Genomic DNA, 22,275 nt, shown 5'->3' with positions numbered 1-22,275 from the left:
CTCTTTTCTCAAGTGCCCAGCAGGCCGGTCATGATACATGGTCACTGCCCCCTTGAAGGGTGTGTCTGCTACTAACTTATGAAAAGTTCTTCAAAACACTCTGAAGTTGAGGGGGTAAGTCTTCATATAAAATAATAGCAATGAAATAACAATGTCTCTATATTACCAGAGGCAATGGAAAAACACCATGTTTTCATGGAAAAACCTGGAAACTTCCTGCTTATGGAGTTATCCATATATAACCAAAAACGAAAGCAAAAGTGACAACACATGGTAACACACACACTTCAATAACATAATCCTGAACAGAACTCTGAAAGTGCCAGGAGGGAGCTGACCGGAGAGGTTCCACTCGCCCCAGACGAGATGCTCAGTTCTTGGCCAGTTAGTGCCCAAGTGGTGTTAAATGTCCTGCCTCCTTTAGTCTCCATTTGGAAATTAAACATTACTCATGGACATAGCATCAGCAGCAATCGCCTCTCATGAGAGGAATGAGACCCTGTGAGACATTGCTGAGAATATTCAGAAGGTAAGGCGACCACAGTCAGAAGCTCGGGTCTCTTCCTCATCAGCAGGGACACATGTCCTCAGCTTTCTCTCACCTCAGGAGCTTTGTAAGGGGAATTGCCACTTTTAACTTTCCCCTCTTTGCCAGTTCTTACTAGTAACACTTTAGAGGCAGATGGAGACTGCTGGTCAGCGGAGAGGGATCTGAGACGGGCAGTGGAGGCTGCAGTCAGACCACTAGCCACAGAAGTCATGCTAAGGTGGTTTTCATGGGACAGGACAGGGACAAAAAGAATAGCTCTGTCCACTCTTCTTAAACAACCCCCTGGCCCTGCCAGTGGGGCCTCACCTTGTCTAATTGACAGGCTCCAAATGAGACCATGTTGGAAGCTCTGGGACCCTCCCCCCAGGGATGACGAGCCTTCCCCAGTGTCCAGGGGTCCCAGGGTTCTTGGCCCCAGAGAGGAGAACGCAGAAGGCTTCCTGCACTTTGATCACAGGAGTTCCTAGGCCAGCCACCGACATGGGGCCCCGTTCCACTGGACCGGCAGCCTCCCAACCCTGGTCTGGATGCGAAGACCCACTGGCAAGTCAAGGGCTGCTGTTTAGGAGAAGCCAGAGTGGCGAGGACGCACACAAGCCGGGCGTGGCCCCCTGCTGAGAAGTGTGAGCCGGTGCGGGGACAGCTGGGGGGGTGGGGGGTGGTCACAGACTCCGGGTCACAGCCCCGAAGCTCTGCCACCTGAGGCCGCTCCACGCTCATCCCAGATCAAGCATTTCACTCTGCGTCCCGCTTCCCCATGTGACCTTTCCCCTGGGGACCTGGGACGTGTGGCCCGCCAGCCTGCTCCACTTTTCGTGTGAGAGGATGTGGGCCACGGCACTGGCTGCCAGGGGCTGGCAGGAAGGACGGGGTTTCAAGTGCTGATGAACAGCTTCTTCAGAGACCAGGGGTCAGGGTGGAGCCTAGGCCAAGGGGCCCGATTCCCTGGAAAAGGTGATGGCCACCTGTGTGCGAGACTCTGAGCATCAGGCATCTGTGACTCAACCTCATCTGGAGCACAGGGGACGTCGCTGGTTCAGGAACTGAATGTAGAGGACCTGGCCTGAGCAGTCAGCCGGCTCTGCAATTCTGAGAATGTTCCCCACAGGGTCAGCCCTCTCCTGCCCCTGAAGGAAACAGTCGTGTCTGAGCCATCTTCAAACTTCCTAAAGAAGAGGAAACTCCAGCCCTGAAGCTGCACTGCTTAGAATGGAATGGGATGAGAAAACAAAACACACCTGTTCCGGACACGACATGGGCAGCCCATTTGCCCACAGCCCTGAGCTCCTCCAGCGACCTGGCCCCTCCCCTGGGTCTACAACATACCTGAACCCGACACCCAGACGTCATCCTGCCCGCCCCACCCTGGGCTTCTAGGCCACCCTCCTGATGGTGTTTTCCATCACCCTGTCCACCCTCTCACTGAAATCAACAATCCAGTGCACTGGTGCTACCCCTCTGACCAGCGGGCCCAGCCGGGAGTCCCTGAGTGGGCTTCAAGAAGACCATCTCTGTGCACCCTTACACAGTTCCTGTGAACCTCGGCACCACCACCTCTAACTGAGGGCAAATCAGCACCAGGATGTCAGCCTGGAGAACAGCGAACCCAACCTTTAGACAGGTGAGGGGTGAGTGGCCAGCCTGAGGGTCCTTGCTCCCCAAGCCGAGTCCTTGCTGGGCTCTCCGGCCCCAGGTTCAGCAGAGGGACAGTGTTCAGAGTGACAAAAAAAAACCCTGGGTCAGACCCTCTGCGTGCCAGGTGACCCACAGAGAGTGTGATGTGCCCAAAGCCGCCTGGCCCCACCCGCCACTCATCCATCTTCACAGCAGCTCTGGTTGCTTCAGGTTTTCAAATCCTCTCTCGAAGACAGAGGCATCTTCTTTCTGCTCCACAAAGAAGGGGTCCGACCCCAGGTCCACTCAGACAAGCACGGCTGGGCTGCCACTTGGGGGCCAGGAAAAGGAGAGCTTCCCTGAGACTTTCCCCCTGTAAGTGTGACATTTAGGAAGGGATTTATGTGCTGAAACGCAGGCTTTGAAAGGCATCATTTGAAACTACATCGCCTCTCACCCCCAACCCCACAGCCAATCAGCCCCCAAAGCTACCTGGCCCCAAAGTTTCTGCCCTCTCCTTGGCTATCCACTCTCTGTGAAGTGGAAGTTAGAAAATAATTTGCCACATAGGTACTGGAACCAGGGGCTGGCACCAAAGGCCCAACCTAGGCCAGGGGAGGGGTCTGCATGGACACCCTTTCCTCCAATAGTCTTCAGAAAGCCCACCAGGTGGGCCACACCCATCCTTCTCTGAGCTCTCACTAGCATCTGTCACTCACACCGGTGGTTCCTGTAGGGCCCCCACCCTGACCCATCCCAACAGGTCAACAGCCCCACTGCAGGAATTCTGTCTCCAATCTGGCCCACAGCAAGCTCTCAATACAGTCAAAAATCATTGTGAATAAGAAACTCTGGGAATGTCTCTTTAATGTGACTCAAAAAACACACCTGTCAAAACACAGAACCTCTATAAATGCTGTTGAAAAACACACTAACACTGTTTCTCAACTTTCTAAAGTACCTAAATCGCTAGTTTTTAAAATCCAAATAATGACATTTAAAAAGACTTAGTCATTTCACAATCTAAATAAGAGTTAAACGGCAGTGTTGAGAGACACTAAACGGAAAACTTTGCATCAATCACCCTAAGGTCAGACCTGACTGGTTGAGTTTGTCCTTATCCTTCACTAGAACAACTTTTCAGCTTGTTAGAAGAAGTTATTTTTCTTTTCCGTGACTTCTCCATCTACAAGCATCTGTCATCACCAGAAAACCAGAACCCAGAGCCCAAGTACACATGTGTCAGGCACATACCATACCAAAGCTCGAAAGGCAGAAAAGAGGGAAAACGCTGGTGAACCCAGGGCTGAAGACCCCAGCTGTACTAGCCATTCCAAAGTCAGAGGCAATGGCAGAGGACACAGGGGCCGGGGTAGGACAAGACAACTGCATTGCAAAGACTGAAATGAGTCTTGTGGTCTCAACAGAGATTTTCAAGCATTGCTTATTCTCAGGAGTTGGGCCATTCAAGCACACTTGTAGCAAAAAGAAGAATCTTTTTTGTTCAGGGGAGCAGGCAGGTTCACAAGGGAATTCTTGATAGCCTACCATCACTCAACAGATTTTAAAGTAGAATATGTTCTACCAGAGAGAAGGAAAAGCCTCTGTTTTTATGAGGACACGAAACCCCCAGAACAGGGCACAAGAACCCTCCGCCCATATTAACACAGCAGTCAACAGGGCACCTGGGCACAGGAAGCACCAGCAAAGTGAGGCACAAATTCAAGTTCAAGTTCACAGCTCCAGGCTCCCGGAAGATGTTCTGTGGGGCCTTCGCCGCTGGTCCGAGACCTCTGGTAGAGCAGAGCAGGCACACAGCTGGCCCAGAAACACAGACCACAGGGACGCAGTGGCCCAATTTCGCTTAATTTGAAAAACCCCACATAAGGACAATGTTGAAAAGTTTGTAATATTCAGTTTAACATGTTTGCAAATAATACATCATCTGACTGTAAAAGAGTGTCCTTCCAGGCCTCCAGTGGAGTCTCACCCATCCTCAGTGTTGACCTCACCTTCCAAGTGCTCACGTGTGACTGAGGAGTGGGGCAGCCCCCTCCCGCTGGATGATCCAGTGGGGACACAGAGCACCCAAGAGGGTTGGCGCCCCTGCAGCCGACACTCCACCAGTTCTGAACACCAGAAACTGGACGTGGAAAAACAGCTCCTTTTCAAATCCTAAACAGCTAGATCTGAACAAAACTCATCTCATCCAAACAAAATTCTTTCATCTAGGGTAATGTCAATGAGGCCTAATGAGATCCTGTCCTGAGGCTGACCTCCAAGAAAGGCTGACCTTGGGGCTTAGCCTAGAGGTGAGGCTGGCCTCCCATAAAGGTTGATCTTGGGGGTTAGCCTAGAGGTATCCATTCCATACCCCCTAAACAGAACTCTCCCCATAAACACCCACATACACCTCCTTCCCTTCAGTAAAGGAGATAAAAATAATTACTAGTTTTCTAGGGGAACATAGTGTCTAAGTCAGACTTACACCTAGTAACTTCTGCCTCAGCAACCTCTCACTTAGTCCTTTCTGAAACAGCAAGGAGTCTCAAAGTTTCAGTTCAGAGTATTTATCATGAAACACACCAACTAGAAGGAGTGCACTATAATAAAATTCTATTGTTTACTTCATCATTCATGTGAAAAACCCTTCCATAAGTTTCCCTTTGGGGAACAAACTATTTCCCCCTCCCGATGAGTGAAAACACTGCCTTCACAGGCAACACGCAGGCCAGCGATAGACCGAATCTACAGTCTACTACCCAAAGGGAAGTTAGCTTTGATGATAAATCCAGTATGAAAGATTCTACAACTGATACAATTAAAACGCACTCAAGGACTCCACACAGGTGTCTGAGCCCAGCGGCTCGCCAATGTGTTGCCTAATTAGCATTTCTTTAAACAATGCTGATAACAATCTTGCCTCCGCAATCCGCGACAAACGCTTCGCTGAGATTGGAGCAAGGAAAGCGTAAGGAAATTCACGGAGAATCTCAGTCAAACTTTCTTTTGTTTGTATTTCCTCGGTATCAGAAAATACCAGTTCTTCGCCCCTTTGGGTTGTACCCAGGCTCCTCGGTCCAGCCCTATTGTGCGTGGTCCGTTAAACCTACAAATAATGAATTTGTCAGCAGGGCGAGAGGAACCCCAACTAGCCTGAGCCCTCCTCCTGGTGCAGAAAATCGCCCATTTGCCATCCAGATTGAGTTGTCAGACATTGACTCGTGCTACCCTGCGAAACTGACATGTCTATTTACAGAGAAACAAAGACGCGGCTCGCGGCGGACCCCTCTCCCTCCGCGCGCCCCGTCCGCTCCGCGCGCCCCTCGTCGCTCTGCGCGCCCCGTCTCCTCCGCGCTCCTCTAGTTGCCCGGCCTCGAGGCCCCTGCGCCCTGGTTTAGCCAGTAATTAAAATGGAGACGAGGCCAGTGCTGGGCTTCAGGGGGAGACAATGACCCCCAAGGCCCGGGGGAGAGCCGGGACCCGCCGCGCCCACCTCCCGCAGTTCCGACTCTTGGCAAACTCGGCGCGGGCGGGTCCGGGTGCGGCTCGGAGGCGCGGGCGGGGGGCGCGCGGGGCGGTGCGGGCGGGGGGCGCCAGGACGCCCCCGGGCTGCCTCCTGGGGCCGGGCGTTGACGCAGCAGAAATTACCAGCTGGAAAATTCCCCTTTCGGAGGTAACGGGGGAGGGACCGCGGCGGCGGCGGCAGGAGGCGCCGAGGACTAGGGGCGCGGGGCAACCCCGTCGCCGCCTCCGCCTCCGCGCGCAGCCCCGCGGGGACCCCGCGTCGCCCTAGCCCGCCCCGCCCCGCCGGCGCCACCGGAGCTCAGGGACCAGCGGGGACCGGGCGGGGGTCTCTATCGCCGCCCCCAGAGCTGCAGCCGGGCGCGCCGATCGCCACCGGGAGGGCGCCCCCGCGGGGCGGGGCGCGGCGGGGCGCGAGGGGCAGGCGGCGGGGGCGCGCCCCGACTCGGAGCGGCTCCGGCCCGGAGCGGTCCGGCCGGCCTGAGCCCTGGCCCGGCCGCGATGCGCCGGCCCGGCCGCGGACAATGAGCCGGCGCCGCTTACCTGTGACCCCATGGGGCGCAGGCGAGGGCGGGCGCCGCGGCCGCCGGACCAGCGCCGGTGATCGCCGCGGCCGCCGGGCGAGCGCTTAGTCCGGGTGGGTCCGAGCTGCGCGCTCGCCTTGGCCGCTGTGTCCGTCTGTCCGTCCGTCTGTCCGTCAGGCCGGCGCGCGCCCCCGCGCCGCTCCAACCCCGCGGCCCCCGCCGCCCGCGCGCGCGCCCCGCCTGCGGACCCTGACCCCGCCCCCCGGCGCGCGCCCGGCCGCTGCTGATTGGCCCGCGCCCCGGCCCCGGCCCCGGCCACCGCCCCGGGCCCCGCCCCGCCGGCCCGGCCGCCGCCCCGCCCCTCTGTCGGCCGGCTCCGCTAGCCGGGCGGAGGGGGCCGCGGCGAGGGTCGGTGCGCCTCCGCCCCCCCGTGGGCGGCTGGACAGCGGAAGTGCGGGCTGGAGCTCGCTGGGCATTGTGGGAAGCCCCCTCCGCGGGGCTGGCGGGGGGCGGGGGTGGCGCGGCGTGGGGTCTCCGGGTGCCCGCGCCCCTTCCCACGGGGACCCAGCACTCAGCAGACCATCCGGTCGTACACGCGGGTCTGGACGAGAGCACCCCAACTCTTGCCTGACCGCGCACCTGGCGCTGCCCACGCGCCTGTCCCCCGGACTACAGGCTGTCCGCGTCCCCCGACGCGCAGTCGCGCCGCACGGGTCTCGCAAACTTCGCGCCTTCCAGGCGGTTTGTGCCGCCGCGCGCGGTGAAGCGAAACAGCGCTCCCACAGTGCCCAGGACCTCGGGGCCGCGCCGTCGGGGACCTCGGCGTCCCCGGGGAGAGGCGCACCTCAGGGCGGGGGCCACGGGACAGTGCGTGCCACAGGGGCTTGGATTTGGCCAATGGAGGCATCGGCGGCCGCGCGCGCGTCAGTCCTTCCAGCCGCGTGGTATGCCCAGGGCTTTGCCGCGCTTCCCCCGCAAGCGATCTCGAGTCCCGCTGCCCGAGAGCAGCCCAGGGTGTCCCTTCTCGCCCCCGCTGTCCCTGAGTCCTCGGGCAGACTGAATGGGAAGCGTGGCCCCGCATTCCTGGCTGGCCTGTGCAGGGGCAAAGGCCACCTCGCTTCCTCTCCCGGCCGCGACGGTGGGAAGGGAGGTGAGCCTGTGGCTGGCCAGCCGCGCAGGGGAGTTGAGCACGACCTGGCCATCCAATGGGAAGGCGCCGCGGGCCGTCTGCGCCCTACCTCCCTGCGGGCCCAACGCCGCGGAATTCCTCGGGAGGTGGGAGGCGGCGGGCCATTATGGATGCTTTCTCAGGATGTGTAAGGAGGCATTCACTGGGCTGCTGGGGGAGGGCAGCCTGGGGTTGGGGTGTGGGGGGAGGCGGGAATTCTCCTTGAGTGAACAAGGGCGGCCGCGGTCTGGCAGCCAGCGATGAAAAGGCTGGGACACTCCCTCGCTGCAGCCGGCGCCTGAAAATGGCTGCAGACACCCGCACCCCACTCCCTTCCCGCTGCCTGCGCAGGAGCAACCCCCTTCCCCGCAAGACTTACTCCTGGAGGACCCAGGCCTGGAACCACAGGCCCAAGTTTCCTGGGCCCTCTCAGATGCGGACTGGGCACAGTCAACCTTTGAAGTGTCTCCTCTAGGCCTCCAGAAGGTTCTGGCTGGTCTTTCTGTCCTCCCTTTGAGGGGACGAAGGGCACTGTCTCGGGGTCCTCCCCCCTCACCTGCCTGTCTGCCTGGAGTGCAGTTGTAGCCCATGGAGCAAAAGATGTGGGGGAGATGGAGACGTGCGTCTGTCAGACTGGGGAGGACCACTTGCCTGTCCTCCCCAGACACTCTCTGAGGAGAGCAGCATTGCTGGAATGCTGCGGAGGCTTCCTGGCTGGGGCACACAGTGGTGCTGAGCCACTGCCCAGGAAGCCTGCCCAGGAGAACCTAGCCTCTCTCATCAGCACCAGGGTGCACCCCACCTACTAGCCCAGGTCTTCTGGTCTTGGTAGAAAGTCTCACTGAGTCCTGGAATGAGTCCCTGGGGCCCTGGAACTCTCCACACTCCCCTCCCCAGCATGATGATGAATCAACGCCCCCCTTCCCAGCATCCCTGCCAGTGACTGGGGACTGAGACACCCATCCTTTCTGTTCCAAGAACCAACAGAAGGATGAGCAGCCTGAATGAAGCTGGTAGACCAAAAAGGCAGCACCAAGGAGTGTCTCAGAGAGCTCTAATCAAGCCATGCCTAAGACCGGAGACAGTGATGCTTCTGGGAGTTAATCAGCCCATATCATAGGAAGGAAAGAAGGAAAGAAAAAAAGAAGAAACAAAGGGAAAATGAAAGAGGAAAAGAGCCAATAGCAGCAGTGGTGGTCTCTCAGCTGAGCTGGGAGGACAAGGGTTGTGTGGCTGGACTCCCCAGGGCCACCTTGGTGCATCTGCTCTTACGGGGAGAGGTGGCAGCACCCCCAGGGGCCCCATGTTCATCAGTGCCCAGGCTGCTACTCACAGCAGGCAGACGCCAGGCTCAGAAAACCTCCACTCTTGCTGGGGTCCCCTGAGCCCTGGTGCAGATGCCATGCACTGCACCTCACCCCTGATGCTGGCACAGACCCTGGAGGGATCTGCTTTGACCACCAGTGGCTCCTTCAACGTTGGTAGAAGAGCGGGCTCCATGAGGCAGCTCTACCCAGGGGTGGCACTGGGAACAGGTGAGGGCTAAGGGTGTGGGGTTGGCCTCAGTGGCACTCTTCAGCCTTGGAACCCAGTGTCCAGAGGCAGGGAGGCCAGCAGGTGGGAGGGCCCCGGGAATGAGGGGCCTGAGATGCCACCATGACCCAGACCTGGTTCCTGCTCTCACTTGGCTGGAGGACAAGACGGATAAACAAATGGGTGGTCAGCACTCTGCACTGGTCCCAGCCACACGCTGGTCCTTCTGGAAGTTCACCGCCAGCCACATGTGAGAGTGCATCTGAAGCCTGCCCAAGAGACACCTTGAGGCAGTGAGGATCTGGGGGCCTGGAGAGAATGAGCAGTCCTGAGGCCAGGGCTGGGGACCCCGGGTCCAAAGTACAAAAGCTGGCCAGGCCCACAGGTATACTTGCCGATGGCCACCCCTCAGAGCACACTGCCCCCACTCCCACCGGCAGACCTTGGGACCCTGAAGGGCAGTTCAGTTTTAAGAGCTGCCTGACTGGCAGGGCCCCTGCACCACATGCTCAGCCCTCCCTCCACCTGCCCCCACCCCCACCATATGGCTTCAGGGGGCAAGGTGGTTGGGAGGGGATCCAGCCCCACTCCAGGTCTGCTCCTGTGAAGCAGAGCCCCAGAGGTGCTTTGGGAAGAAGACAGAGGAACAATGAATATCCCTTCTCGTCTCCTTTCCCAGCACCCCCCTGGACCAGTCCCCTCGCCAGGGCCTGCAACCCCCAGGTAGCACCTCCCCATTCACCCCAGCCGAGTCCTCTATGCTGTCTTCACGGCAATCACTGGTCAGGAAACCTGCCTGTTTATCCTCCAGCCAGTGGTGTTGCTCAGCGTCCCTATGGCAACAGCCCCGGGAGTCCTGCCCCTCTCGGGAAACTGCCCAGAACCTGTTCCTGCCCTCTCCAAGCCTCTGCTGGATGCGGATGGATGGCCGGATGGGGAGGGGGGGAAGCTGAGGACAGGGTGGGAGATGCGCAGCTGGTGGGCCTGAGGGTGCTGGACTTCGCAGCAGGAACCGCCCTGTGCGCGTCATCCCAGGCCCTGCGGGTGGACCGGAGGCCGGCCCTAGACTGCAGCAGCCCCACCCTGGGCTGGGGGCCGCCTGGCCGAGGCTGCAGCTTGCTCCCAGGCCTGGCTCAGCCAAGTCTGCTGCCAGCTGGCCCTGCCCTCCTGCTGGGCCTCCCCAAGACCTCCCTCCAGAGCCAGAGGCTACCTGCCAACCCCATGGCTGCCCCACCCCAACTGTCCTCCAGGCCCGCGCCCCTGCCAAGCCCCACTGCCGCTCCAGCTGCCACCGCCAACTGTCGCCCCGTTCCATTCCAAGCACTCACCCCCAACCGTCCTTCCAAAACGCCACTGCCAAATGCCAGCCCCTTCCTTCCTGAGCCCCCGCCCCCTCACCCCCAGGCCGGGCACCAGGGCCCTGCATTCCAGACCTTCCCTCCAGACAGAAGCTGGGCCACACCTGCTATGTGCCCGGGAGGGGCTGGTGTCAGAGGGCAGGGGCAGAGAGCTGGGGTGGAGGTGGGGGCTAACAGAGTGAGAACGGGGCAGCACAGTTTGGGGGGGGGGGGGGGCAAGGGCAGAGCACTGCCCCAGTGTCAGCTGCACAGCCAGGCTGGCACAGGGTGGGAGGCAGCCAGGGCCACTCCCGTGCAAGCTGCGGGCTATAGATGAGCAGGGGTCTGTCCCTGTGGGTCTGACCATCGACCTTGGCCTCTCCTGGCAATGGTTAGGAGGCCACTTCGCCTCCTGCCCCACCAGCCCATCCCAGTCCCAGGTGGGCCCTGAGGCCAGCTTAAGTGTGGAGGGTGGCACTGGGCTCCCTCCTGTCTCACTCCCCCTGCTCCCTGGACCAGCCCCAATCCCTTTACAATCTGACCCCATCCTCCTTCTCCTTGCTGCCCACCCCCACCCCAAGCCCTCTCTCCCTGTTCATCCTGTGGTCCCTGTGGTGGCGTTGTTCCATGAGGGTGCTTCTGTGCCCCCACCCCACGGGGATCTCCACAGCCCCTGCTTTCTCTGGGCACACAGCAGGCACCCTACCCGACTGGGACCTCCCTCGGGCCCCAGGTGGGAGGAGAGGGAAAGACAGGGCCCTGGGAGCCGGGTGGCACCGCTGTGCCGCAGGTGCAGACCTGGGGCTGTAATTCCATCTCTGGCGGGCTCTGGAAACTGGGAGGCCCTGGGGAGCAGCCAGTCAGCGCTGGAACAGGGTGAGGGGGCTGGGGGCCTCAGTCCCCGCTAGAGCAACGCAGCTGCTCCCTGGGGGCCACAGCCACTGAGGCTCGCATTGCAAAAGCTGGTGATGGCTGCAGATAGCGACAGGGCAGGATGGGGGGGCAGAAGGTGAGAAGGGTGCATTTTCTGAGCCAGGAGTCTCCCTGCATGCGTCACCTGGCCCAGCTCCCATGCTAGGGGCTGGGGGCGAGGAGGAAAAGGAGATAATGAGGGGCCCTGTCCCGACCTTCCCATCAGAGAAGGGGGTTCTGGGTCCCCTTGGTGGACTCAGGAAGGCCCCAACCCCGTGCAGTGCCAGCCATTGTCTTGGCCTCCTCCATCCACTCATTCATGAGCTTATTCGGCATCATTCATGGAGTACATCGATCCTGCCGCGTGCCGGGGACATCCCAAGATTGGAAAGTGAGACAGGATGCCTTGTCTTCTGGGAAAGAGCCAGGCAAACAGGTCACCCAAGAGGCTGGCTACAGCAGACCTGAAAAAGGGGTTCCTTGGAGAAACGGCCAGTGTGAGGACGGTGGGGAAAACAGGGAAGTGTGTGGCAGTGCTGGCAGGACAGAAGGGCTCAGAAAGTAAAGGACAGGGGCGCATGGAGCCGATGGGAAAAGTGGCCAGAGCCAGAGCCATCTGAGCATCAAATAACATCCTGCTGAATACAACACAAAGCACGATGTGACCCGGCCGACATACGTGCAGGGGGAAGGGTCTGGCACCCTCCCTGAGATGGAAGTTAACTCCCACACAGCCTGAATGCGGTCGCCCTTTGAAGGCGGCACATAAGGGAATGTGAGGGGCTTTAATCTGGAGACCCAGCAGGCAGCCCCCCGACCAGGTGATCAGGGACATCAAGGGACATCAGGCTTCTGACCTGAGGTGACGGGAAGGGTACCTCACCTCTGCTGCTGTCGGCCCCAGCTCATCAGCCTCCCTGACTCCATCATGTCCGACTCGATAACCTTGGTGTCTTCATAAGAAGACACATCAGATCAACCCTAACTGAGGGACGTGCTACAAAACACTGAGCGGCCACCTCAGGATGGTCTTGGTCGTCAAGGGCTGTGGAGAAGTGGTCCCAGCCCAGAGGAGCTGGGGAGTCGTGCGCATGTGCCCTGGATGGGGTCCTGGATCAGAAGAGGAGTGCAATGGAAAAACGTGTGGATGAAATCCAGGTAGGGTCTGAGCTGTGCTGAGAGAGGCAGGCTCAGTGACATTTGGTGGTAACTTTGGGGGAAGCTGAGTCAGGGGGGCAGTGCACACAGGAGCTCCAGGATTTCTGAATGCCCCTGCTCTTCCATAGACCTGAAATCATTCCAAAACATAAAGACCTGATCAATCATTAGACAAAACTACCTCCTTTGGGCCTGGGGCTCGTTTTCACTTTTGGATCTGAAAGCTCCACAGATGCCCAGCTCGGCCCACCCTCAGGGCACAGGGACAGAGGGGTTTAAACCCTGGACTCATGAAGGACTGGCCTTGCTGCCCTGCTGAGAGACTCAACCCACCTCAGCCCAGCCTCTACCTGCACCCGCCATGTCTCCAAAGGTGACCCCAACCCCTACACTGTCTTTGCTCAAAAAGTCCCAATGTTGGGAACTCCTTGGCTGTCCATTGGTCAAGACACTACTTCCACTGCAGTGGGCCCAGGTCTGATCCCTCGTCATGGAACGAAGATGCCTGCATACAGTGCAGTGTGACCCCCCCAGAAAATCCCAGTGCTGCCAAACCGGAGTGTGCTGTGTCCCAGCAAGTGTTTTGCTGTTCCACTCGGCCCTCTGTGACTTCCCTCCTTCCGCCTCTTCTCCCAAGACCCAGCCTTCTGCATGTTGTCTCAGCTGGAGGGGAGCCCCCCTCCATAATAGTTACGTGAAATCCATCTCTCTGCTTTGAGGCCTGTCCAGTGCGGTTCTCTGGACAGCTGCCATGAGTCTTTGTCACATCTGTGTGCTTGCACACATCTGTGGGCTCCTCCGTGTGTGTGTGTTGGTGCACGAGTGTCCATGTGTGTCTGGGTTGTGTGTTTGCTCATTCCCAAGTGGCTGCTCAGGCTTGTACAAGAGCGTCTGGGAGTGTGTGTCCTGCTTTGCTCTCTGCAGAGGGAACCAGGCCCAACTCTGGACACTGGGCAAGAGCTGGTCCTGCCCAAGTCTGGGGGACTTCCCTGGCAGTCCAGTGGTTGAAAGTCTGCCTTCCAGTGCAGGGGATGAGAGCTCAATCCCTGGTCGAGGAACTAAGATCCCACATGCTGCAGGGCAGCTAAGCCACGTGCCACAACTAAGACCCAACACAGCCAAACAAACAAACACAGAGAAATGGAATAGAAACACACTCTGGGTGGGGAGGGTGGGAGAGGCAGCTGCAGAGATGGACAGGGTGTGGATTGAGTCAGGCAGAGGAAATCTTCGCTGGGCCGAGCCCAGGTGCTCCTTCTGGGAGATGACCTCCAAGACCACCTGGGGCCACGTGGTGACCACGGGCTATCAGGTGCTGTCGCAGACTTTTGAAGAAGAGATGGGCTGAATCCAGAGAGGTTTTTAGGATGAGAGCTGATGAACTCTGGGTGGAACAGACATGGTAGATGGGGCGGCTGAGGGGAGGGGGGCGGCGGTGGTTTGCTGCCTCTCCGATTGACAGCAGAGTGTTGGGTCCCTGTTTAGGACAGGAGGCCAAGAACAGATGTGGACATGACAGACATGTGGGTTTGCGGAGTGAGGCCAAGGCTGCAGGTGCCCCATGAAGGCAGGGAGACCTTGAAGGATAGAAGCTGGCTAGGGTGCCTGTGGCATCTGGACTGGGGTCAGAGAAGGCCGTGTGGCAGAAGGGTGACTGCAGGGCACTCCTATTTCCTGCTCACTGGAGTTTCAGAGGTCACTTGGGCAGGGGCTTGGGCAGAGCCACACCCTCAGGACACCTGGTGGTGGTGGGGTTCCCACAGCTGTGCCTGGAGAGCCACCCTGGCTAGAACCCCCTTCTCCTACCAGCCTCAATCTCAGATTCTGAGAGCCCACCCAGGACCCTCTCCCCATCTCAGCTGAGGGATGGGACACCAGGGTCCATTCTCTGGTCTTGCCCAATGCCAGCTGTACTCACCGGTACCCAGACATGATGGCTCTTCTCCCCCAGGCCTTTGCACCTGCTGTTCCCTCAGCCTGGAATGCCCCTCCTGTTCCTACCCACCTGATGGCCCTCAGCTGTCCTGAGGACCCACTTCCAACCCTGCCCCCCACTGCCCACTCTTGATCAGGGAGAGGATCCGCCATGATGGGGCCCCACTTTGGCCCTAATACCTGCACTTTCTGATTGTCCTTTGCCCCCTCCCTGTGCTCGTTGAGGGTATGGCCATGTCTGATTCCCTTGTATGTCCTCGGTTCTAAGGGGCCAGCCTGGCCAGAATCTGTACCTGCAGTGTGATTTGGGGTAAATCTCTTAATTCTCTGGGCAACCAGTCCACACCTCAGGAACCCCCCTGACATTGCTAAGTGGGCTGAGCAAGATGGCGGGACACAGAGCAGCCCAGAAGGTGGGGCCTCTCTTGTCGGCACTGTTAGCACAGAAGTTTGACTGTCACCAGTGCCAGCTGGGTGCTGAGAGTGGGCTCCTGGCTTTCTGTCGCAGTTTCCAGTCTTGAGTGTCCTGTGGGCATCTTCTTCCTGACCAGATTTGGGCTAACGTCACTCGGGGATGCCTCTGGAACCCCAGGCAGAGCGGACAGGCCCCTGGAAGTGGCTGGGTTTGCCTGAGTTGGGATGTGAGAACTGTGGAGTGGTTTTCCTCCTCTGGGTCCTCAGCCCCACACACCCAGGATGGAGGAAGGGTAGGGGAAAGCCTGGGGAGGGGCCTGGAGGGGGCTTGGGGCTTTGGAAAAAGGGGCTGCCCTGCCTGGGTGGAGTTGTTGGAGGAAACAGGAGGAGCTTGCATCCCACCTGGTCTGACCACCCCTGCCTCACAGCCCCCACACCTGGCCAGGACCCTCAGAGCCTGTCCCTGTGGCCACGCGGGTGTCTGTGTTTCAGGAGCTGTCTTGGAATGTGACAGCCTGGTTCCCCGGCCCCCAGCCATCGTGGGCTGTGTGGAGCTCTGCTCTCTCCTCCCCTGGGGGTCCTGGTGCCGGGGTGGTTTGAAAAGCAGAGCCTGGAGGCCTTATCAGACCACAGGCTTTCCTGAGGAAGGAAGGGTGGGTGTGGGCCTCCGGGATGGGGCGCCTCCTCTGGGCGTGCCCGGCCAAGTGGAGGGTGCGCGGGCGCTGCCCTCCTGGGGGGAGGACAACTTCAGCCCAGGAGACCCCAGCCTAAGGCCCAGCCCAGTCAAGGACAAACAGACTCCAAGATGGAGAGGTCCTAGGCCGGGGCTCAAGTATCAGGAGCCCTGGGGGCCCACCCCCTGAAATCAGGGGCAAATTCGAACATTTCTGGGAGTGTCCACAGGGCTCCTGTCAGACCCTCAGACAGAACCATGGCCATCAAAACCACAACTCCAGTCCTGGGGGCCTGAGGAAATACGTGCTCAGATTCACAAAAAAGATTTACCAGAGTGTTCAAAGCCGTCCTCTTTCAATAGCCCCAAACTGGACAACCCACTGCCCACCAGTGGCCGAGTATATAAGCAAAATGTAGGGTGTCACACAGGGGACACTGGATGGCCACCTGTGACTCCCAGAGCCACTGTAGCCTCACTTCCAAAAGAAGCCACATTCAGAAATGGGCAGGACAGGTGGAGCCAACAGTATTAAAGAGAGATGGCTTCAAAGTGGGTCCAAGGGTACCTCCTGGGCTGGCTGAGTCCCGTCTTGCTCCAGGTCCTGGTGACAAGATGCGTTAAATATTTACTTAAGATATGAGCTCATTTTGGTATGTATATGGTACATCAACAAAAAGTTATACGAAACCCCCCAAATCCTCACTGACCTCTCTGTGAGGGGAAGATGTTTCCCTGGGGCTGTTGGTCTTCATTCCTCCCTGCCCCAGCCTCCCACCTGGGCCTCCAAGGAAGTGGCGGCCAGGAGAGGGTATGAAGGCAGAGAAAGCAGCCCTGGCAGGTGCTGGGTAGGCCCCGGGGGCCCTTCCTGCCTGTGGAGACTGAGGCTGGCCAGGCTGACTGTCCCAGGCCTCCTCAGCCTTTCTCAAAGGCCGGGCCCGAGAAGCCCCAGGTTAGGGGTCCCGAAGCCTCGCAGGTGGGGAGGGAGGATGTGGGGCCCGCCCTGCTGGAGCCAGGCTGGCTGGCCTTGAAGCGCTGGCAGGGGCCGGGGGTGCCTCCAGCCCTGCACCCTCCCCCTGCGGGTGCCTCTACCCCTTCTGCTTCCAGAGGCCCCAGGGCTATTTTTAACTCTCCTGAGCTGCTGAAGGTGGACAGAACCTTGGGGGTGGGAGAGAAGACCCAACACCCTTTCTGGGGTCCAGGCTTCCTGGGGGAACTGGTCATTCTTGACCTTAGAGGAGAAACAGCACTCCACCCCAGAAATATAGACATAGAGGAAGGCCATGTAGATACCCCAAGGTTCACACATATGCCTGGGATACTGTCAAACACACACAGATGTGCATACACACATACACATGCAAGTGCAAGCACATGCTACAGCCCAGGAACATCCTTAGAAACATACCAGATGCACAGAGACTCGAGGGACAAATAGAGGGTCTCTCAGCCTCCCCAGACCCCTGAAAACACACACAGGCAGACACACGCACAGACAGACACACACGTGTAGACACATAGGCAGACACACACACAGGCACACACACATATGGGCACACACACACATGGGCAGACACACGTGCAGATACACACATAGGCAGACACAGACACATGGGCACACACACACATATGGGCACCACACAGGCAGACACACATGTGCAGACACACACACAGGCACATACACATGCAGATACACATGTGCACATACACACACAGGCAGACACACACACACACGGACACACACGGGCAGACACAGAACAGATGCTGGGGTGCAGGAGGACCTGCAAGCCACATTCTAGACTGATGGGGGTGGGCCCTGCAGGAGGGCTGCTCAGCCCCCATGTACCAGCCACTTTCCCCGCAGCTGGCTGGGCCTGAGCTCCAGGGGCCTCTTGGCACCTTCCCACCCAAGGGGCCCCACTCCACCTCATCCTCCCCCAGGATGGGGAGCGGGCCTGTGACTGGAGCCATGAGCAGACTTGCTCCCTCTTCCCCCACACTCTGGCCCTCACGCTGCTCAGGACAGGAAACCCGAGAGCGGGAAGGGGGCGTTAGCCCACGGAGCTGTGGTCTCAGAGCCTCCTCTTCCTAGCCCTGCTCCCCACTTCCCCTCTCCTCCCCGGGCCTTTGTTCCCTGGAGCAGCCATCCCCCCACCCCTCGGGTGAACTGGAGTGTGTCCTGGAAAACCCCAGGTGCTGGACTGGGGGCCTCTGTCCCCTGCATCCGGGTCCAGGGGAGGAGGGAGCCAGGAGGACAGACGGGGCTCGGGACCCACTAGTGGGGGCGCAGCTGGCTGGCTTCCAAGTCCCCTCCACCCCCGCACCCCCACTGCTGCCCCTGGAGGCCCCGGAGGGATGGAGGAGGGCGGAGAGCCGGCCTGGAGGACAGGACATCCTCTTGGCAGGACACAGGACGCCAGGCCGGAGGTTCCCAGCCCCAGTCAAGGCCACGGGGGGAAAAGGTCACTGGGGCCTGGGTCTCACCAGTTCCAAGATGGGCCAGCGCCCTGATGGCCAGTCCAAGTTGCTGCATAAGTGAAGACAGCAGACCCAGCACCAATGAAACACACTGGTCCCTGATCCCCCCCGCCCAGGGCCCTCTGGGCCAGGCAGGATGTGAACCTGCCCCCACCCCCATCCCCGGTGGCTCCAGGCCCAGGGCCCCTCCTCACGGAGCCCCACAGGGCACAGGAGAGAGGAGCAGGCCTGGGGGGCACTGTTACTTGCACTGTGGGGAGCCCACCCCCACGGAGGAACCGACTCCTCCAGGTGAATCTGGGGCCCACTGCCCTAGAGGCCAAATTTCAGGCTGGCCCAGCCCTCCCATCTCAGGACAAGAAGCTCATAGACAGTTGAGTGGGGGTGAAGGCCACAGAGACCCCTTGCTCCTGCACCCCTCCCCCTCCTACAGCAAAGCAGCAGACCATGGCCCCCAAACTGGCACCATCGGCCAGTGGCTGGCAGTCAACCCGTCTGGGAGCTGAGGATTCCAGGAGGTCACCACATCCAGGCTGGCTAGGGTGAGTCCAACACAAGTGCTGGCTGGCCATTCCCTAACTCACCTGCCAGCAGGTTCTGATTCCCTGGGTGGGAAGCAGGTAAAACAGTCTATGAAAATGAGTCTCCTCAACACACAGTTTGAGTTTGGATCTGACTCTGCTCCGCTGAATTAAAATCACCAACGAGACTTCGCTCAGGACCCAAGAGGAATGGCCCCTCTGCCAAGGAGCCAAGGCCAAAAGCAGCTCTTACCACCCCCGCCCTTGGCACCTTCCCTATCACCTGCCTTAGGTTCCCTTGATTCTGATTCAACTCAGTCTTTACCTCTTTGTAAAAAATTAGGCTTTATTGGAGTATTATTTATATGCAACGATATTCCCCCATATGAAGTGTACAATTTGATGAGTTTTGACAAAACTATCATCATGTAACCACCCACACTATTACAGTATAGAACATTCCCACCACCCGCTACACCTCAGCCTCTTGGTGCTCACTCTGCCCCCGCCAGCCCTGCCCACCACTGGTCTGCTGTCACTGTAGTTTTGTCTTTCCCGGGATTTCACATAAACAAAGCCACGCAGGATGGGGTCTTCCAGACCCGGCTCCTTTCTCGTTCTGTGCATCAGCCATACACTCCTCCTCTTTCCACTCACCAGCTGACAGACATCTGGGGTTTTCCTGTGTGGGGCATATGACCAATGCTGCTGCGAATCTGAAGACAGCCCTAAGTGTGAGCATGTTGTATTGCTTTGGGGTAAATGCCCAGGAGTGGGACTGTGGGATCCTTCTGATGCTGGTTTTCTAAATCTTTGTGTCTGTTTTCGCTCTGCCCCACCAGGCTGTGTGCTCCCCAGGGGGAGAAATGTCACCTGTGTTGCTCACTGCCATGATCAGAGCCCAGTGCAACTCTGTGCCAAGACTGTATTCACCATGGGTATTTGTCCACCATGTGAGTGAATGAAGCAGTAACGGTGGTGCCTGGGATGGTGGGTTTGGTGATGCTGACGGGAAGTGATGATAGCATTGAAGGTGGTGGAGGAGACAATGGGGATGGAGGTGACCAGTTGGGGACAGTGACAGACTGCTGGCGCTGATGGGAGTGGTGTTTCTAATGGTGATGCTTAGAACAGCTTCCTTCACCCTCCTTGGAGATGCAATGTCCCTCTTTGAATGTCTCCTCCACCTCCTCACCTCCAAGACCTCCAGTCCCCTATGCCAGAGTCACGTCTTGGAGCAGGCTGTCAGGCAAATGCACACCCATCCTGAAGTGACTCTTCCCACTGGCTCCCAGTATGGCCACACCCGGACTGCCCACAGCTGCGACATCTCACCAGGAGCAACCCTCCTTTCTTCCAAACACTCGGCCTCCCCCTTCTTTGGTTTCCTTCTTATCCTATTTAGATTTTATATTTTCTCTCAAAAATACCACAAGTGTTAGCATCCCCATCCTCTCCTGGCTTCTCTCTCTCCTTGCCTACACCTAAGCGGCTGCTCTCTACCAGAGAATCTACCAGCAGACCTTGGACACACCTGGTCCGCCTGCATTCCTCCCAGGTCACTGTGCCCTGCCTACTCCCCACCCTCCTTGCTGGCCTCCCTTGCCTTCTGGAGCCTTCCTCCAGCTCGAGCCCCACGCCTGCCTCCAGGACTCCTCCACAAAGCAGTGACCGCTCAGAAATGCAAACCTGAGTCTGGAACATTCCTGCTGAATCTCATTGGCTTCTGAGTAGTGGCTTCCTCTCAAACCCCTCTCCCAAGTCAACCACACCCTACATGATCTCCATGAGCTCCCCGCCCCCCCTTTCCTGTCCTCATTTCTGCCCCTGCTCCTGGGTTCCAGCCACACTGGTCTCACTTTTATTCCTCCAAGATGCCAAGTTCCTTTCAGCCCTAAGCCCCTCCCCAGGCCAGGCCCCCGCACCACAGTCTAACTCACAGTGAACTCACCACTTTCCTGGTCTCAGCGCCTGCCCGCTGTCCTGCCCTTCCCACTCCAGGTAGGCGACTACTGGGTGTTCCCTGCTGAAAAGCCCTTCTTCATGCTAAGTCCTTATTCTCCCCAGCAAGCACCATGGGGGCAGAGGTAGACTGCCCTGTCCCCAGCCACTTTGCAGCAGACGCTTCGTGAATAGTTAAGAAAGTGAGGGGGGGATTGGAGGCCAGTGATTCAGTTCATCACCAGGCGCACAGGAGGTGACTGAGGAGGAAGAACTAGCTTCCTCTGGGCCTCCTGGAATCCAAGGCAGGACACCAGGCCAGGCCCAGGCAGTGGTCATCACAGCCCAAGGGATTTGGGAGACTCCGGCCTGCTTGGGTCCCAGGCACTGCCTCGGACTTTCCAGGGGGCTTTGCCATGGAGGGCGCCGGGGCATTTCCTGCCCAGTCTCACTCCCTGAGGCCCCAGCCCTGTGGCCCTGCTCCTTCCTCCCCCGCCAGGGGGGTTTCCACCCAGCCCGAGCCCCGCTATTTTTAGCTCAGGGAGCAGGACCAATCCTGGCCCCATCACTTCCCCCAGGGAGCCTGGGCAAAATGGGGGCTGGGCGCCAGAGGCTGGAGAGGTGGCGGCCTGGCAGCCCCTCCCTTTCTTGGCCCCCAACTCCCCAAGTCACCAGCATACTTCTTGGCAGCCCAGGTGGCTAGTGCAAGGGCCCCATGGGCAGGGGCTCCAGTCCTTCCTTGGGTCGGGTGGGCCCAGGGCCTGGGTGGGCTACCGCCCACTTCCTGCAGCCTCGCCCCAGCACTTCAAAGGCCGCTGGCGGCCCTGTGGTCACTCCCGGCTCCCACGCAGCCCAGCCGGAGGGGCGGGCCGGGCGCAGGAGCCCCGGCAGCCGAGTCCTGCCCCGGCAGCTTCAAAGCGCTGGGTGGGCAGCCCTGCGGTTATATCCCCGGGACAGGCGGTGTGAGTGGGGGGACAGGAAGGGGGAATAAGGGGCCCCTCTGCTTCTGTGTCCTCCCCACCCCACTGCCTTCCTGGGTGGGCTTGGGGCAAAGGCCCAGACACTCTCCTGGCCCCAGATCCTGTCCTGGGGCCTGGACGCCTGGGGTGGAGATGCCCTGGTGGTGTATGTTGTGTGTGGGGTCCAAGTGGGCTCACCCTGGAGTGCAGCCCCCCTAGAGAAACCTCAGAAACCAAAGTGGGGGCACCCCTCCTGGACTCCTCAGGGCCCTGGCTGAGCTGAAGGGGTGCGACCGACAGCCTTTCCTTTCTCCCCCATCCCCCCTCCCTTCTCGCCCCACTTTCCTGCCTGAAGCGGGGGCAGCTGGGAGGGGAGGGGACAGAGGGAAGAAGGGCCTGCCTGTCTGGGCCCTGGAGCGGCCCTGCCCCCACCCTCCACGGAGGTGGGCTGGACGGGCTGCGGTGGGCTTGACCTCGAGCCAGCTCCCCAGGGACCCGAGAAGTGAGAGGGGTGGGGGAGCCAGAGCCGGGAGCAGCAGACTTTGAGAACAGAGAGTGCCTGTGCGCAAGTGGGGGAGGAAACTTCCAGGGTCCCCTGGGGTCAGCTCCAGGACAGTTGCCATTTTTAATCTGCACAAGAGACTTAGAAGGAGCCGCGAGGGCTGTAACCTAGATCCGCTCCAGCCGCTCCCAGCAGTGCAGCCCAAGAACAGCCCCCTCCCCCTGCCATGTGCCCAGACAGGCTGAGTGGACCCTTGTGGAGACCCCATCCAGGGGCCTCGGGGGCCTTGTGGGGTCCTGCCTACTCTGGACTGGATTTGTGCCCCACTCCCAGTCTCCAGACTCTTCCTCTCCTCCTCCATCTGGGGTGTAGGTGGAGGGCTCATGAAGGAGCCCCACTAGTGAGCCCCCAGGCCTGACACCTGACCTAAGCAGAAGTCGGCTTCAGCCCACCCACTCAGGCAGGTGGGAGACCCACACCCCAGGAAGGATGGCCTAAGGCCACTCTTGGGCCTAAGGACAGCTACCCCTA

General features: G+C 59.2%; 1 protein-coding gene across 1 annotated transcript in view; it reads right to left on the bottom strand.

Moving 5' to 3' along the window:
• ZBTB46 (zinc finger and BTB domain containing 46) overlaps positions 1-6,321 on the bottom strand; it is a 49,704-nt gene extending 43,383 nt beyond the window's left edge. Inside the window, exon 1 of the mRNA XM_061126814.1 lies at positions 6,233-6,321. The gene's annotated coding sequence lies outside the window, so the exon portion shown is untranslated. The remainder of the gene's footprint in view (positions 1-6,232) is intronic.
• Between the last annotated feature and the right edge of the window lie 15,954 nt (positions 6,322-22,275).

This window comes from Dama dama, chromosome 23, assembly GCF_033118175.1.
Source record: "Dama dama isolate Ldn47 chromosome 23, ASM3311817v1, whole genome shotgun sequence".
In the NCBI taxonomy this organism is placed as follows: domain Eukaryota; kingdom Metazoa; phylum Chordata; class Mammalia; order Artiodactyla; family Cervidae; genus Dama; species Dama dama.
Note: the sequence above shows the minus strand (reverse complement) of the source record. Positions and strands in the feature narration are given on the sequence as shown.